The following is a 17578-nucleotide window of genomic DNA, read 5'->3' as shown; positions in this document are numbered from 1 at the left end:
TTTAACAACTATAATAAACATAGTATACTCACTAGCTATCAATTTTATATATTACTATTTATCATTAACGATAAATTATTTTAATTAAATAAAAATAAAATAAATTTAGTATAAAATATTTTAATTTAATTTATTTTAATTAATTTCATAGAATATGCAATATTTTATTTTCTTTCTTACATCAAATTGTATATAATAATATTTGTATTAATAAAATATAGTAAAATAATCACTATTATTCATAATATGAAAATTTAGAATTTTTTTAATATAATATTTCTAAATTTAAATAAAATAAGTATAATAAATTAACATATTATAATAAAAATATTATAAAAGCGATAATATTATAGTAATCCGCGCAATTGCGCGGGTTTACGACTAGTATTATATAATTGAGAGGACCAACAGAGGCTTCTCATTGATTCTCACCAAATAGAGCATTCTCATAGTCTCCAATTTTTTCAAACTACTTTAATTTTCATTATTAGATAATTAGCATTAATTTTTGATTTAAAAGATAATATATCTAATAGATTAGAGAACATGTAATTCTATTGCTATAAAAACTCTTTCAGGCTTTTACTTCTATATGTAGGTGTTTGAGGTTTAGGTATTCACGTGTCCAATGAATTCCTTCTCATAATAATTAGTGTGAAATAAATAATGCATTCAGTTCCCAATTTGGATTGTTTTAGTTCTTCATTTGACATTGTTTAACGGTGGATTGTGTTCTCATCGTTTGAAACAACTTCAAAAAGGTGATAGGCGTGGTAATCTGTTTAGTTAACATTTAAACGTTTTTAATTTTTATTTTTACTTTGTTCTAGGTTTTTGCATTTGTATTCTATGTTTCTGTTAATTAGCTCTAAGCTCCTTATTTGGTCTTGGTTTGAGAGGATCCGCATAGATAAAGGTTGTTTATTGGTGGGGCTTAATTCAGATTGAAATACAAGGTTTGTGTTGTTATTTATGTTAATTTATTGGATTATAATATTTTTCTGTATGTGTAATATTTAGTATATTGTTGTGATTGAGAATATGTATTGCTAACAGAAACTAGAAAAAGATGGTTTGTTCCTTTTTTATGTTTAATTATTATAAATCAACTTTATTGATTAATTTTGGTTACATGATATAATTAATTAATACTTGATAAAATTTATTACATTTTGATTCTTAATTACATGAATAAAAAGAATAATATTACCGCCATGTAAACCGATGAGAAAGATGCGTTGATTAGAGGAATATGCATATATATATATATCGGTTTAATTTTAGGTATAATTTTTAATTGATTTTTCCGTTGTTTGAACATATAATCAATTCTTTTGTTATCATAATGATGGATATTGAAATAATAGTGCTGGATATAACTAATTTTTAAATTGTTAGCTTTTATTTCACTTTACTCTTAATAAATATTTTACATTTAAAAATATTTTTTATTTTTTTATTTATTTAAGTGGTCTTTTGTTGAAGAGTTAAAAAAATTGATCTAGCCTAATTTATTTGGATAATAGTGCTGGATATAACTATGCCATTGTGAAGATAATGGAGAATCTACCAAACAACATGGTGATATATTTATATAAATATTTTTACTTTTTATTCCATTAGATTTATAATGAAAGAAATTTTTAGCTAGACTCAGTCGAAAGCCCTACCATATTTTATGGAAATAGAAAAAAAGTCATTGATGAGATAAAGATAAAAAAACCGACATAAAAAACTTATAAAAATATAAAATAGAAAAACGTATTGTAGAGATTCAATACTTTAAAATAATTAGTTATTTGTATAGGTTTTTTATTTTATTAGTTCATAAATTATGAAATATTAAATTGTAATTATTGAGTATGCTGATAGAATATTGGTTATTGTTCATAAAACTGCTTTTGCTATTCAAGTGCTGCTTGTAATTTTAATTATGAAACTTGCATATATTTGAAGTATGTGAGTGAGATTCTTATGAATTATTTATATCTTTTTTTAATTTAATTATACGTTGAATTATATATAAATTAGATTCCGCGCAATGCGCGGGCTTACGACTAGTACTTATATAATTGAGAGGACCAACGGAGCTCTCTCATTAATTCTCACCAAATAGAGCATTCTCAGAGTCTCCAATTTTTTCAAACTACTTTAATTTTTATTATTAGATAATTATTGTTAATTTTTGATTTAAAAGATAATATATCTAATAGATTAGAGAACATATAATTCTATTGGTATAAAAACTCTCTCAGGCTTCTGCTTCTATATAAAGGTGTTTGAGGTTTAGGTATTCACGTGTCCAATGGATTCCTTCTCATAATAATTAGTGTGAAATAAATAATGCATTCCAGTGGATTTTTTCTCATCGTTTGAAACAACTTCAAAAAGGTAATAGGCGTTTTAATCTGTTTAGTTAAGATTTAAAAGTTTCAATTTTTGTTTTTGCTTTGTTCTAGGTTTTTTCATTTGTTTTTTATGTTTCTGTTAGCTCCTTATTTGGTCTTGCTTTGAGAGGATCCGCAAAAGATGGTTTGTTTCCTTTTTTATGTTTAATTATTATAAACCAACTTTATTGATTAATTTTGCCTACATGATATGATTAATTAATATTTAATTAAATATATTATATTTTAATTCTTAATTATATGATTAAAAAGAGCAACGTTACCGCCATATAAACCGATGAGAAAGATGCGTTGATTATAGAAATATGCAAATATATATATAATGATGGATATAGGGATGCTTTATTTGGATAATAATGATGGATACAACTATGTCATTGTGGAGATAATGGAGAACCTACCAAACAACATGATGATATATTTATATAGACATTTTTACAAAATATCTCTTTTTATGTTTTTTTATTGTGAATTGATCTTTTTCTTCCATTAGATTTATAATGAGGTAAATTTTAAATAAACTCGGTTTATCACGTCTTCCGTAGACTAAACCTATCATATCAGGAAAAATTCTTAGGTAGACCAAGTTTACCATGTCATCCATGCATTTAAATTTTAATGGTGATATTACGATATTGCCATCATTTTAATGAGGTGTATTATGATTGACTTAGTCTGCGGATGACGTGGTAGACTGAGTCTATATAAGAATTTCTCTATATCATGACACAACATTAAAATAAGGATAATATTATAATAAATGTATAATAAGGGTAATATCATAATTGATGAATATAGTGAACTAAAGGGTTTGTAGAGCGTTCAAGAATCACATCGCATTCAGTTAGTTGTCTTTATACTTGATATCATAAGTCAAAAAAAAAAGTCTAATCCAAATTGGAAAATAAGAACTAATCCATAAAATATGGTAATTAATGAATTCTAAAATTAAAAAACATTATATAAATATACTCTAATAAACCAATTACGAATTTATTGGTAATAAACTAACAATCATATTTAATTATTAACCATTGTAAAATTTATTAGTATGATGTAGTTTGTAGATTGTAATTAGATGTTTTATTAATTGATGGATACCGAATCCTATTGTAAGTATAATGGAGCCGAGTCACATGAGATCCATTCTCAGATGATACCGGACTCCCCCTGAAGATCCGAAGATAGGGAAGAGACGCCGAATCCTTAGAGATTCGGAGATATGCTAATAAAGACCGAATCCTTAGAGATTCGGAGATATGCTAATAAAGACCGAATCCCACATGATCCGCCCAAAGCGCGTTAATTCCGGGATTCGGGTAATCGACTAAGAATGGAAGTATTGTCCTATTCGGACACAAACACTATATATGGAAGGATAAGATCTACTTTAGGAAGATAAGACTATTTAGGAAGACGTTCCTAAATAGTACTCTTATCAGATTAAGGTAGATCACGACAAATCAGGAGAATCCCTACGATATCGCCGAATCCCTGCAAAGTAGGATTCACCTGCCTAATACAACTCTACTAGGTATATTCGACTACTATAAAAGGAGCACGAGCTATGCCTAGAATCACAATTACATTCATATACACAAAACGCTGCTTAAAGCTCTAAACTGACTTTAGCATCGGAGAGTTAATCGGACAACCACCGTCCGGTTAGCTTCTACCCTGTTTTGCAGGTCTTACTCACCGGTTCAGAAGGCAGACTCCATCAATTGGCGCCGTCTGTGGGAAAGGCTTAACTAAACTTCAAAAGAAGGAGCTTTTCTGAACTCAAAAACAAATCTCATTGAAGAAGATGACTTCTGAAAGAGTAAACCTGAAAGACAAACAACCAATGGACCCAAAAAACACTCCGGAGATAATCAACGTGACGGAAGACGGGCTTCACAACTCCGGGGAAAAAAGCAATACCGGAGGGCCCTCTTTTTCAACACCTCAATACCAAACTAATCCGATGAGGGGAAGCAACCCAATTGCTTTCAATCTGGGCACTGAAGAACAACAAGCACCAAGCGTAGCAGCACAAGATTCACACAACGAAATGCTGAAAAAGATACTAGAATCAGTACAGGCAAATCTAGACAGATTGGCTAGCGAAGCCAAAAGAACGAACGACAGGCACGAAGAAACCATGAAAATCCTAAGGGAAAATTTCAGCCCTACAGCTCCCAGAAGAAGAGGAAGAACAGAAAACACAAACCCAAGCCGACGAGAGACGAGAGCAGAAAACAATAAGAGCAAGGAACCCCGAACCAGAGGGAATGGAGAAAGAAACGAAGCAAGAAACCAGCGAGAAAATAGAACCAGCGACGAGGAAAGTCCGAACAGAGACAAATCTAACGAGGAATCACCAGAGACACCCAGAAATGAGCACAACTAGGAGGACGCCCGGAGTGGTTTGAATTCAAAGAGAGACGAACGGAGGGAGAAGGAAAAAGAAGACGCCCCGCCAAAGAGCAAGCGACAAGAAAGAGATGCAGGGAAAGAGCAAACTAAGAAAAAACACCAAGAAGGAGAGGGCGAATCGTCCGAGACACCCCAAAAAAGCAAGGCCACATATGTGGTGGAAGAAGATTTGGAAGAGAAGATCGCCAAAGCACTCAAAAAACTAAAATCTGAAGAATTGGATATAGACGATCTCAGGTTGAAAGGATCACCCCTCTCGCCCGAGATCATGGAGGAAACCATCCCACACAGCATGAAGCTACCGATCCTGCCAACTTTCAATGGGGAAGGAGACCCCCGAGACCATACTTCTAGATTCACAGCGACCATGGGGCTACTCAGCGTATCAGACGCCATTCTCTGCAGGGTTTTCCCTACCACACTCACGGGCACGGCCCAGAGATGGTATAACAAATTAAAACCAGGCTCGATCAAAAGCTTCGCTTCGCTTTCAAAAGAGTTCCTTAATAGATATCTCACAAACATCCCGGCTAAAACCACTACCAGCATCCTAAGATCCTGCATCCAAGAAGAAGGAGAAACCCTGCGAAGCTACATCGAACGATTCAACAAGCAAGCTATGAAGATTGACAACCTGAACGTCGACATGGCAACAGAAGCATTGCGAGAAGGGACGCGATTCGGAAAACTGGTGGACAAGCTACTAGTATTTATATAATTGAGAGGACCAACGGAGCCCTCTCATTGATTCTCACCAAATAGTGCAATTTCGTAGTCTCCAACTTTTTTAAAATGCTTATTTTAATTTACTTAATTTTATTAGTTTTTAATCTAAACAAACTTCCTAATCAATACAAATAGCCTATTTATTCGTTTTTTAATTGATCAAAGATAATCTATATACTTATATAATTGAGAGGACCAACGGATCCCTCTCATTGATTCTCACCGAATAGTGCAATTTCGTAGTCTCCAACTTTTTTAAAATGCTTATTTTAGTTTACTTAATTTAATTAGTTTTTAATCTAAACAAACTTCCTAATCAATACAAATAGCCTATTTATTTGTTTTTTAATTGATCAAAAGATAATTCATAAAAACAATCTCTTCATCTTTACCCATTTCTAAAAATAAATTATTTAAATTTTATTTTTTAAACAATGAATTTTCTGTTTGCTAAATGGATAAATTTTATTCACAGGAACTACTAGATTTCTTAGAGTTATCAATCCTATTTAATTTCCTTTTACCCTCTTTACGTATTTCACTTTTGAAAAAATAATACAACTGATATGATCTTTATTTGATTATTGTGCAGCTGAGGTTGGCATTCTCTTTAACTCGCCAAATACTCCAGTTATTGCCGTAAGTTATTCCTACATGTTGTCTCTTTTATTTTATATTAATCGTTGTGATTTAGAAGGCTATGAAAGATATTTCATATAAATAAGATATTTAACTTCCAGTTAAATGTTATCGTCCTTATTTTTAGTGAAGTTACCCAAATCTTGCAATTAAAAGTTATTTCATTGAAGTAAGGTCTATTTTATGTTCAGTTGTTTATAATCTTATTTTATCTGTTTTTTTATTCTTTTTCTCTATGATTTTATTAATTTAATTTTAAAGTGACACATAAAAACATTAATCAAATTCTAAGATATTTTAAAATTATTGCATACTGTGCTGAAGTTCTAGAGACGAGGAACAGTGAATTTGTTTTTTTTGCCCAAAAACGTTAAAAAAAAAAGCGAATGTTAAAACAAACTTTGAATTCAAAGAGCTGAAAGTTGAAATTTATTTTTTTAACCTAAAACCGTTAAAAGAAGCACATGTTAGAAAAACTTTAAATTGAAGAAGCTGAAAGTCGAAGCAATCGCAGCAAGAAAAAGAAAGACAAAGAACAAGAGTAAATTTAAATTGATAGAAATTTCATTAATTGTCAATAAACAAAAAAATTATGAACCCTAAAAATAATATAGATAAAAGCTTTTATCATGGGGTTTTATATTTTTGAAAGATTTTCATTTTATTTTTATTTTTCAACTCAGTTTTATTTTTTAATTTTTTTTACATATAGTAGTAATTTAACTTAATATTTTTTTATATTTTTTGCAGTACTATTCCAAATCACATCACTAAATAATACATAAAATTAATTTAAATATATATATACATAATTTTTTTATTTAATTTAAATAAAAAAAATATTTATATAAATGAGTTTTTCATTTTTTTTCTTAAATTTTTAATTTATTTTGAACTTCATAATCTATCTGCATTCTACAAATTAAACAACAATGTCATTGTCATATGTGTGATTCTCTTAAAATGAAAAGACAAATACAACAAGAAGGAAAAGAAAAAAGATTATTGAATCAAGTTTCTCATTAAATAAAAAATAATTAAATTTCTATTTTATAAATAAGTAACTGAAAAGTTCAAGCTAAAAGCAGAAAAAATTAAAAATTATTTTAATTGTACTCCTATAATGTAATTTAGATTGTAATCTTATATTGTTAAAAGGATTAATTTCTAAAAAAATCACGAACTTTACACGAAGTTTCATTTTAATCATGAACTTTAAAAGTTGCCATTTAAAGGCATGAACTTTCATTTTGTTTCAAATCTATCATTTCAGTGTATTTTTATTGACTAAATTCTTCAATAAACCATTAATGAAAGACCCAAATTATAAATCGACATTAAATCTTATTATCTTTTAGTCAGAGTATATAGAATTAGGAATTTTTGGTTCGATAAAATATACCGGATTTTACTTTGGCGATAGATTTGAAACAAAATGAAAGTTCGTGCCTTTAAATGACAACTTTTAAAGTTCATGATTAAAATGAAACTTCGTGTAAAGTTCGTGATTTTTTTAGAAATTAACCCTTGTTAAAATTCACAAGAACGAAACAAAAATATTAGTTTAAATGTTATAAAATTATCTATTATACAAAATTTAAGTTAGAATTAAATATAATCAAAATTTATTTTATTAGTTCATAAATTATGACAAATTGTTAAGTTCAAGGCTATGCAAACTTGGATAACAATATTACAAAATGGCTTAACTTGAGGATAAAGCTATTTGATGGCGTTGATATCATATAGATTACACAAAATTATGTTTCGTTAATCAAAATTTATCTAAATAATTTCTATTAGTTACATATAAAAAATGATTAATATTGTCTATTATAGTATTTTATAATTTAATGAAAAAAAATGAAAATTATAATAATAACAAAAAGTAAATAGAAATTATATTATATAGATCCCGCACAATTGTGCGGGCATGCAACTAGAATAAAATTGAGAGGACCAACGGAATCTTTTCATTGATTTTCAACAAATAGACGTATAACATAAAATTCAAAAAAAATATCATAAATATCATCAATACTTTAAAATGATTCACTGGCAGAATATTGTAATATATATTTTTTTATTTGTTTACAAATTCTGAATTTTTTAAAATATTTATTATATTAATTTCTTTAAATTTTTTACTATTTTAATCATATTAAATTGAATCCGCGCAAATGCGCGGGTTTACGACTAGTTACTATTATAAAACTGAAGCCATTTTACTGTATATTGAACAGTAAAATGGCTTCAATTTTAATTACACTGCCCTTTGATGCTTCGGCAGCTGAAACAAGGAGTCCTCTACTTTTTGTAGGGGTCATTCTAGGGGGTGTTGTTGGCAGAACTCATCCATGTTTCTTTTGACACCTGACTTGGTACTAATTGCTATCACAATTATTCTATAGCTTGCTGGCAGCTTTGTGTCCATATACTATAGTATAGTACCAATTCTAACCCTTCCATAAACCACTATATAAATCAATAAAGGGAACTAACAAAAACTCAGCTTCTGCTTGTTTTCTCTTCTTTATCAATAAATCTTATTCTTAATAGTGTGCATTTCCTATAGCAGAAATGTCTGTTGTTCTTTTCTAATGAAAGTTTTGTCACTTTTTGCAGGATCCATAGAGTTTTAGCTGTTTCAAGATTTCTACTGTCTATTTATTTTTTATTTCTCTTACTTAAACATAATTCATGGCAATGCCTAAACCTTTATTTTGATTTAAATAATTATAATTACATTTACATATGTATTAGGAGTGTTTATCCCACACAACGGATGTGCCACGTCATTTTTACAACAAGCCAATAATCATTTGCGATAGGGAATCTTTATTTATTGCTTATTTTTTTATCATTAAACATTTGCACATGGCCAACGCCTCATTGGTTTGTTGCACGAATGACATGGCGCAACCGTTGCGTTGTATAATTATTCATGTATTAGATAAGTTTATATGTAGTTATGATGACAAAGAATTTTTTTGCACGAAACTTGGAACAATCGTGATTGAAATTTCTAAGTCCCAACACAAATTATAGCTCGAGATATATATTGCCCTCGCAATATCTCTATTCTGCAGCGCAATAATTCCAGCCAGTGTTTTAAAAACCGAATCGGTGACCGAACCGGTGAGGACACCGGTTTCTGGTTCAACCGGTTTAATAAATTTAAAAAAATTAAAAAAAATCTGGTTCGCCGGTTTTTTACCAATCCGGTCCAATCCGGTTCAACACCCGGTTTTTTACCGGTTCGTACCGGTCAAATCCAGTTCAACCCGGTCCAATCCTGTCCAACCAAAAGATCTGATTTTTTGCCTTTTCAGACAGGACCACTGACCGGTTCGCGGTTCAACCGATCCGACCGGCCGGTCCGGTTTTAAAAACACTGATTCCAGCAACTACATCAACTTCCATAACCATCTAATTTCCAATCATAATCAGCTCTAACACCTCATTAAAAATGTTCAAATCAAATATTAAACTCCATATCTTAATTCTTATGGAATGGCCGAACCATAGTCCATGTTTTAACTGAAAATGCTTCCATCATTTAGACATTACAATACCATTTTCATAAACTATACTCAACAACAATCAACACATCACAAAATGCATCTAATTGCCGAACCCTATAGCCTATTCATCATTCAAATACATTCAAAGTTTAGAATCAAAGTCCTCACCTTGAGTATTTAATGATTGGCGAAAGTGTAGCTCCAATTCTCACATTAAATCCTTCAATTCCATGGCCACCACACCTCACATAAATCAAATCATAAGAACCCCAAATCAATTTATAAACCCTAGAATTTCTTACATCAATCCTTCAACAATCAAGCCATATACTTCATAATTGATGATCTTGAGATGTTTATCTTTGCTTGCTTGTTAATTTGCCTCCAAAAAGAAGAGTTTTGGTGAAGCAGATTTAGCTTATGGTTGATGATGGTGGTTACGGCAATGAGAGAAGAAGAGGTAAGGATATTTCTTTTCTTTTCTCTCTTTACTTTTATGCTTGCTATCTTATATGAATAAGATAGAAAAAGATATCACTTAAACCCCTTCCTAAAGCCTTCTTATCCCATTTGGTAAGTTAAAATCAATTTAAACTTTCTTGCCATACCGATGTGCTTAACTCATATCTATTTGTCCAAAAAAAATTTTCCCACTAATCCTTACTTATTCTTAATAACAATAAATTCTATTTTGAAATTATTATTATTTCCCAACTTACTTAATCAACTTTACGAAATTCTAGAATTCGTGGCACGATTTTTTTGTCTTAAAATTTTGGGGTTATTACAATTTAATTAATTAATGATCAAACTAAATCATAGAAAAAAGTATTCAAAGTAAGCAATAAGAAGTTATCTCATAAAATGAAATAGTATGGCAAATAAACTCTTACCAAGATGCTTAATCCAAAATAAATAAATAAGAGCTTGGCATAGTTAATACAAAAAATCTAAAAAACAAAAAAAGTAACTATTAATGAATCAATTATAAAAAAAAATATCAATGAATTGTAACTTAACTACTGTAAATGAGAATTATAACCTGATTTATTCTTCCATGTTCCTTCCATACATAAAAAAATTGACAACATATCCATTACGCAACGTGGCAATGTTGAAATCTTATGGTCGGGGAACCTCTCTTCCTTCAATGAGATATTCAGCGAAACTGGTGATAAAAGCCCCACAATCATTAATAAAATTAAAACACATCATGAATAAATGTAATATTTATATATATAAAAAAAATATAAAAATGAAACTTACCTTCCATTTTGATGAGGAAGATTATCTACAAGTATCAGTTCCAATAGACCAGTTATCGACTTGCCAATATAATATTGTGAATGAAAGTTGATATCTTGACGTTTATAAAACTTAGCAGTAACTAAAAAAAAGTAAAACAGTTGCATAACCCATTACAACCTCACAAGCAAGACTGTTGTAAAATTTGTTGCTCATAGAATTATATACATATATACATCTATGATCAAAATTCATCCGCCCCAAAATAAAATGATCAAGATCATGACCATCAACAGAAAGGTGTACGGAAAAGAAAACATTTTTCACTTCACCCCATGCAATCTTGTAATATCCAAGTTTACCAACAATGATTATGAAAACTTCATCAACAAATGGCCAATCTTTTTTATCCTTAGATATTATATAAGCTTTATATATATTCTGAATGAACTGGTCAAATAAATTACCTCAAATCGTGAAACCATTCTTCAAAATGATGCACTTTTTCCTCAAATACCCAAATACAACTTCAATATGCTGTAAATACTTTTAAAATATCAATCAAAACGAATATTAGAAAGCTTACATATCATAAAATTTGCAATATGAAGTCAATTATAAATTTGCAATATGTCAATCATAAAATTTGCAACATGAAGTCAATTAAAAAAGTTACATCATAAAGTCAACATGAAGTCAATTATGAAATTTACTAAAACAATAATAATTACCTATCAATATTGCATTCTTCTTGACACCTAATTCAATCCAAGAATTGAATTCTAAATCTCATTTAAAATTTGGTGAATCGCCAACATTTCCAATGGTTAATGGACACCTATCTTTAAGAATTAAATTAAGTTTCACTAATTTTTCAGGTGTATCAAACGACATAAAAGGATATAAAAGGAAATCTCAGTGCTATTAAAGGTTTTTTTTTCTTTTTGTCACTTTTGGCGTTACAACCTGCAAAGACGAATATAAATAAGAAAAACTTGGATAAAAAAGCTGAAACTTAATACACATTGTTAAAATGTAAAGAACTTACAACAATAGAATTAAACTTAACACATATTTTCAATAAATTTCTAAAATTAACAATTGTCTTTTACATAAATTTAAGGATTTACAATGAGCGTTCTAAAAAATTCATAAATACTTCAATAAAATTTCAATTATTTTAAGAAATTCAATTATGAAACTATATATAAGCATTACACTTAAAGAATAGAATAATTGGCATAATATTAAATGTGTACCTTCTCAAATGGAGCTTCAAAGAAATTATAATCAAATTCCTTAACTTTACTAATATCTTTTGATGTTCATTTGAACAATCTAGGAATTAAATCAACTCCTTCCAATTTGCAAAGATAATCCGGAACTGAAACCAAACGCTCATAACCCAAAAAATTGGAGAGTATGGAAATCCATAAAGTCTATAAAAATAAGCTTCATTAGTAGCTGACCTTTCAGTTTGTGATATAAGTCTATGTATTAAACTCTCTATTGTTTTATCAAAGAAATATTTTTCCCAAGGATACTCATCGCACATATCAGTATCGACAATATGAATTAACTTAGGGTCAACCTTACTAGTTTCACAAGTTGAAGACAAAAAACATTAAAGAAAATACAACTTTGCCAACTTGTATTTTTCCAAGAAAATGATTATTGCCGCAAATTATTCGATTAAAATCCTAGCAGAAGAACAAATAAATTTTAGTTAGCATGAAGTATAAATTAAGTTCCAATTTAATTTCACTGAAATATAGTTATAGTATCAATAATTTTCAAATTAGAACACCAAATTACCTTGAAGTTGGGTTTTCCTTTCAAATTAGAACACCAATTTTTTTTTTTTGCTAATTGATTCAACAAATTTTCCAGAAGTCTTCCTGTTGGTCCCATTCTTTACATTTTTCTTGCATCTTAACATTTTTGTTACCATAGAAAAATCATAGCACTTTTCAATTACTTTTTCTAATTTTGTATCACAAGCTTTAAACTAGAAGCAGACTTCTTTAAACCTTTCATAACCTGAGTACAGTTCCTTGTGTTCACCATTTAACCAATAAAAAAAACAAAATCTATATAAAGTAAATAAGTTAGTTTACTTTAAAACACCATATACTGATGCATGCAACATTAGAAAACAAGATTAAAGAGAATCTAAAAATACATCAAAATAAATTACAGCAATAAATAGCTAATTGTTCGCCTGGAAATAATCCGGACTCGAATCTTTGAATTTATAATCGGGATCGGTTTGAGGTTTGATACTTTAACGAACCTGTGTAGATATTCGCAGGGCTTCTTTGGTTAAAAACACTTAACCACGTGATCTAAATAGTAATAATCTGGGAGCTACGAACTCAGGCGAGATTAATACTGAAAAAAACTACTCCTAAGTTAAAACAATCCGGGGATTGCGGGATAAAAAGCACTGGGCTTGGCTTTTTGATTGATTGATTTGTTGATACAAAAATAATGAATCTCTGAGCTATTTATAGCTCTACACAATCGCGACTCCTAATTAAACTAGAACTAATATTCCTAAAGAGAAATACTCCTGATGAACTACATATTCCTAATAAGAAAAAGCTAATCTGAAAAGGCTTTCTATTGGGTCTGACTCCCTTGGTAAGCCCACATGATGCTCTTATCCAGCAATTTTTCGGGCCGGTGTAAACACTAATCAATATCGTGGTAATCAATTGGAGATAATTTCCTTTTAATATGTTTTGACAAAGCGATATGATTGAAAACATCCGTACTGAAAATGACAACTATTTGAATTTTGAAAGAAAAACTGTACTAGAAACAAAGATAATGAAACGGTTTCTCGTGCAGTCGTTTGAGTAAAGGCTTCCAATAGAGAGAACTAACATTAAGTTAAAGGCCTAATTACTTAAAAAAAACCCATATTGTAACATTTTTTCGTTTATACTCTCACCTAGAAAAAAGTTCATTTGTACCCTTTTTTTTGATTTTTTGTTTTCATCTCTACCCTAAAATTAAATCTTTTGACAATTAAATTAATTAAAAGATGAAAATATTATAAATGATTTAATAATATTAATGTTTAATTAGAATATAAGTTAAATATAAAGGATCATTTTGAATATTTTTCTAAATGAAAAGAGGTCAAATTAGCTCTTTAGGGTAGAGATGAAAATGAAAAATAAAAAAAAAAGATACAAATGAACTTTTTCCTAGGTGAGGATATAAACGAAAAAATATTACAAGATGAGAGTTTTTTAAGTAATTAGGCCTAAGTTAAAATAGCAAAGTTCTCAAGTAACTTTTGTTTTTCAATAAGAGTATAATATGAAAATTTTAGATTATAAACAGTTAAAAATAAAAAGAGCTTATTGGGGTTATTATTTTAAACTAGTCGTACGTCCGTGTATTTGCGCGGAATAAAATTAATATTTAATTTAAATAATAATTTTATAAAACAATAATGTCCAAAAAATTAATATGTTGATATATAAAATCTGTTATTTTTTCCTAATAAGTATCCTTCATTTTCATGTAAAGTTTCCTGAAGTTACTTCTTTTAACAAATTGTGGTCATAATTTTTAATACTTTATGATATTTCTCAAATATGTCTGGGTGGTTTGTTTTTTGCAAATCTTAATAAAAAAATTATTCACTTTCTATTATATAGTGTGCGCTCGATAATCGTTTAGATAAAATTTTTGTTTCTTCTTTATAAATGCTCTAGATTATGAAATTATTAAACTATTTATTTTGTTCAAAATTAGTATATTCCAACAATAAATAGCGCATATTTATTTTTAGTTCTTTCATATTTTTGTAGCAATATCACATTAGCTTCTTCTTTTTAATAATAACTGCCATTCATTGCATAATTTTTAATCCAATGGTCCATATATAATTTAAAAGATATTATCATTTACAGTTGCATTAAAATTCTCTATAGATCATGTATTTAATTTATTTTTTGCGTGCTAATGAATATAAATAAATAATTATTACATTTTTTTGACAATATATAATTATACATGTCCATATATATATATATATATATATATATATATATATATATATATATATATATATATATATATATTACCCATTATATTTAATGTTATATTTTTTAATAAATTATTATTCATTATTTTGTTTAGTAAATTATATTATTTTCTAGTAATTTGAAATAGTATATTTGTTAAATGTAACCGCATAAATCATGTGAATATGGACGGATTTAATTAAGTGAGTGTTTACTGTTTTTTGTCCAATTAAATACATATGGATATTAACTTTAGGGTTAATTTCAAAAAAAATCACGAACTTTACACGTTTTCTCATTTTAATCACGAAGTTTAAGTTTTCTCATTTTCATACACAAACTACCACTTTTTCTCAAATTCATACACGGTGCTGATGTGGCACTCATTCATTGGTGTAAAATGACCTCCACCTCAGCGAATTATACCAATGGAGCGGTGACACCTCAGCACCGTGCATGAATTTGAGAAAAAGTGGTAGTTTGTGCATGAAAATGAGAAAATTTAAAGTGCATGATTAAAATGAAAAAACGTGTAAAATTCGTGAATTTTTATGACATTACCCCTTAACTTTATGAAACACTATAAGCTATAAGTTATGACATTAATAAGATATTTCAAGCTTTATGCATATTCATATTGATTAGACAATTAATGAAATATCCGTTAACTTATTTTATTAATTAATCAAAAATTTAGATACGAAAGAATTTTAGATAAGATTACGTGTATGTATGAGTTTTGTTGAAAAGCAGAATAGCTAGAAAGTAGATTAAATAGCTAATTAGAGATTAAATAGGTAATGTATTTATATTGGATAATAAGAACAATTATCCATTAATAATATTATTTAGTAAATTAAATAAATATTTTATTTGAGGTGGGAACTCATGAGAATGCTACTTTGATCCTCTCAATTATATAAATATATAAATGTTGAGGTATGCCACGTAATTTCCTCAAAATAAAAAATAGGGACCTAGGTGATGAAAGCCCCGGAAATGGCCCAAGGCCCAAATTAGGAAGCAGACTCAAAAACCCCTAACCCTAGGTGCATCAAATAAAATTAAAATAACAAGAATAAACCCCTAACCCTATAAAAAGCTTATGAATCTGACTCTTTTTCTCTAATCGTCTAAGGTATTCATTTTCTTGTATTACTACTCTTTTTAATTGCATTGAATTTAATCGAATTGTACGGTTTTTGTTTTGAAGAAGAGACCAGCTATGGCAGCAACAACGGTGGCGGCGCCGGATGCAATTTTGGTCAATGCTGAGCTAACTAAACCCTATACGGAAGTCAAGCTCTTCAATCGTTGAGCTTTCAGGATGTTTTAGTATTTACCCTACTTATTCTTTTTAAGATTAGTGGACTGCATTTGATGTCTATTTTTGATTAAATTGCTATTAACTTATATTATGATGTTAGGTTTTGGTTATTTTCATTTTTGATTTAAATCTTGTTATTATGATTTTAAGTTTGTATCTGTTGAAACTTTCGACTTAAGTGGTATTACGATGTTAGCTTTTGGATAGCCAAATAAATAATCTGTTTTGAAGAAATCATTGCTTGATTTAGATTATATCATAGATATTATTTGTGCCGAATCTGATATTCAAAATAAGCAACTGCACACGAGAAAGGATTGATTTTATGTAATTTCTCTAGCTCTTCTCTTCTGTTATGTTTGTTGTTGCCCCTTATAGTATCTTGTAAGTGATGGCTGTTTAATTATGCGTATGCCATGATCCTAGTAAATGTAGATTTCTTTTAGACTAGACAATATTGAAATGCCATTTAATCAGTTTAATATTTATTTGGGACTTGTATATTTATGTTCAATCAGTTGTTTTTCTAGAATTTCAAAAATATGATTAAAATTATGTTAAAAATATATTGGATATGTGTTAAATATCATAGTTAAAGTGAGAATTTAAAAAGGAAATAAATTTCTAAGTTATACAAATTGGGTTGTCGGAATAGTAAGTATCGAATACCAGAGTTAAAGATAAAATTTAAATTTTGTAAGAACGAGTTAAAAATGGATTAGTTACGTTACGAGTTGATTAAAACTGTTTTAATAGTTCAAAGTCGGCTAGTTAACTAGTTTTGAGAAACCTAGTTTTAGATAATGAAATGTTAGCTAGTTAATTATTCGATTAATTAATTGTCATTTTGGGTTAAGATTAATTATAAATTACGGAAAAGTGATTTATCAAATTTATTATCGATTTAGCTCGATAATTAATTTAATTTAGCCAAATTAGATAGCTAATAAATAAAATTTAAAGCACTAATTATAAGTTAGTGGAACGATGATGCAATGAGAAAAGGTCATAAGCTTATGTCATATATGTGATGTTATCATATGGACATCATATGACATTACATATATAATGTAACCTATGTGATGTCACCACATGAAAGGTGTCATGTGGTTCCAACACCTTTGATTGGTGTGTGACACCTAGCATGTGATGTGTTGCATTCTTAAGCAAAGATCTACCTTATAAATAGAGGTTCGCTTTGCTCATTTCATTACACCACAACACACACACACACCTCACTACAACACC

The 17578-nt window shown here is 28.9% G+C and overlaps 1 long non-coding RNA gene across 1 annotated transcript; it reads left to right on the top strand.

The window, feature by feature from the left end:
- The first annotated feature begins 16022 nt into the window (after positions 1-16022).
- Positions 16023-16564, top strand: LOC126653926 (uncharacterized). The gene is made up of 2 exons (XR_007632367.2): positions 16023-16141; positions 16217-16564. It is a non-coding gene; the product is annotated as an uncharacterized LOC126653926 (long non-coding RNA).
- Positions 16565-17578: the final 1014 nt, after the last annotated feature.

Source organism: Mercurialis annua, linkage group LG6 (genome assembly GCF_937616625.2).
Source record: "Mercurialis annua linkage group LG6, ddMerAnnu1.2, whole genome shotgun sequence".
Lineage (NCBI taxonomy): Eukaryota > Viridiplantae > Streptophyta > Magnoliopsida > Malpighiales > Euphorbiaceae > Mercurialis > Mercurialis annua.
Note: the sequence above shows the minus strand (reverse complement) of the source record. Positions and strands in the feature narration are given on the sequence as shown.